At 29.3% G+C, this 2,500-nt stretch overlaps 1 protein-coding gene across 4 annotated transcripts in view; it reads right to left on the bottom strand.

The window, feature by feature from the left end:
• The window catches only part of LOC106461981 (coiled-coil-helix-coiled-coil-helix domain-containing protein 2-like), an 18,929-nt gene that overhangs the window by 13,054 nt on the left and 3,375 nt on the right, over window positions 1–2,500 (bottom strand). The gene's annotated exons all lie outside the window — the stretch shown is intronic.

Raw genomic sequence — 2,500 nt, 5'->3', positions numbered from 1 at the left:
AAGCTTTTTGGTGTTTGAATATCATTTCTTTTAATTTTCAAAGAAGTTTATTTCAACATATGTCCTTGTATGTTGTTTTACTATACAGAAAAACTAATTGCCACTACTAGTGAATGTATGTAATAACTTACAGTACAGGTGGTTTGAATAACACCGCCTGACCCTAGTTACTTGATACATCCTGTTAGAAGAGATTATCAAACAATACAGACACCATAAATTACAAAGAAAATTACTTTACAGCACTTAAAAGATTAATCCTGGTCACATTCCTCTCATTATAGGCAAGATTTATGTTGGAATTTGAATCTTAAGCTCTTCAGCATATTAACACCCCTACTGTGAGAATGTCAGCTTCTCCTGTATTATTGAGACAAATGTATTTAGTCTGTCTCACAACCAACATATAGGTTTTATTGTTGTCACTTGTAAACTGAGTTTTAAACCATTTGCAAGATATCAGAGTAAACTTTATATATATCAGTTACTGTTTTAATTCTAAAGCAACAACAACAGAAGTGTGGGTCTTACTACAAAGTAAAGATAATAAGAAGGAAAAATATAAAATTCTTATGTGGTACATAAGTTTATCATTCTAAATACTGAATCACATTATTATTATGAACTAAATATAAAATTACGCTAAATTACTAAACTAAAAAGTACTAACTTAAATGCAAAAGAATATAGAAAATCACACTATTTCAGTTCAAAGTGCTAAGCCTAATTCATGTAAAGACCTTGCACTTGCCACTTGATAGCTCTTAACCCTTACATTTGTGGATCAACTTCTTTCCTAAAAATATATCTATTTTGAGTTAATTTTTAAATATAATGATTAATATACATAGATAGGCGATACAGCATGACTTAAGCTACTAGAGCAAAATAAAGTCACATACATCCCATGCAGTTTTTTCCAGAAGCAAGTTTTCTAAGGCTTATAAAAAAAGTACTACTGACCAATACTAAATACAACCTCTACATAAAATGGCAGTTACTGTAATAAGCACCACCCATATTCATATTGTAAAATCCAGAGAACAGCATTTCATCACATGCTTTGCTTATCATCCTATGGTTTGTCAAACATGAAATACAGTGATTGGAATAACATGGTACTGAAATTGACACCTTCAACTAGGATTGGCTACAAGTTTTACAACTGAGGTTTAACACCCCCAGATGCTGTTTTATAAAGAAAACAGAGTAGAAATGGGTTTAGATACCAATCATAGATTGCAGGACCAGCACTAAAGTGCAAAGAAAAATTTTAAAAAAAATTCTACTTAGAGGGTGCTTATTTATAGTTTCAAACATATTTAGGGATTTTTTTAATTAAATTTCTCTTTAAACTTCATTAAACAATACAATTTTGTACAAATAATTGAATGTTATGCTACTATTTGGAAAAATAAGTTCTCTATAACTTTTTTCAATTCACAAATGTGATTTTGCCCTCACAATAAGACAAAATGGCCACAGTAGGTATGAGGTTAAATACCCGTTAAACTACATTTTAAAAGCAGAAATTAAATCCTCAGCTACATATTCTACTGCATTCATCAGAGATTTCTATTTTCTTTATCATACTTCAATTTTCTTTTCACTCAGATTGGACACTTAATGCTCAAGACCTAATAAAAAAACAATATGTACACAATAATGCACAATGTTTCATAATATTTTAAAGGACCTTGTTTGAATATATAACTGTTACTAGGCAAAACCAATTTTTTTTAATGTCAAACAACTTCTCAATATTTCATCAGAAAATCCATTGTAATGTCTTTATTCACCACAAATAGAAAATACTTAAAGTATTAAAAAATATTAATTCATTAATATACAAATTTTTTTCATAAAGAATGTCTACTTTGTCGGCTATATTATTTATTATCAAAACATCTCACTAAATCTTAAACTAACACTGTCTAGAAAGTTTCAAAATATAAAAATTTCAAATATTTAACCATTTTGGCCTGGTGAAATTTTTAGCAATCATTAGTCAACATGTTTATCTGCTACAAGTCCAACACTTTATCCACAGGCCTTTTTTTCAGGTTCAGTCGAGTTACTGCAAACTCAATTTCTTTTTCCTAGACCTTATAAAGGCTGCATTGCAATCACAGCCTATTTATACACAATGTATATTTTTTATAATATTATTCTAAATGATATAAAGTACAACATAAAAGAAACTATACATGTCATGTCTGTTTTGTGAGCTTAAAAAAAAGATCTTAATACTATATTAATTTACTGAATTCATTATAGCTCACTGAAAATCAATAAGTAAATTTACATTTATAACTGATTACATGGTTAAAAGGATGGCATGAGTGAGTAGATAAATACTGCTTTGCAGGTGTTTGCCCTGTGACAGAGATGTCGGTTGAAGCCATACAAGTGCCTGTCAAAACTTCTATTCGAACAAATGTTTAGGAAAGTAGATGGTGTGGTGCTACAAACAATGCATATACAAAAAAAAAAAAAAAAA

The sequence above is a fragment of the Limulus polyphemus genome, unplaced genomic scaffold, assembly GCF_000517525.1.
Source record: "Limulus polyphemus unplaced genomic scaffold, Limulus_polyphemus-2.1.2 Scaffold1070, whole genome shotgun sequence".
Lineage (NCBI taxonomy): Eukaryota > Metazoa > Arthropoda > Merostomata > Xiphosura > Limulidae > Limulus > Limulus polyphemus.
This window is presented reverse-complemented; position numbering and strand designations above follow the sequence as displayed.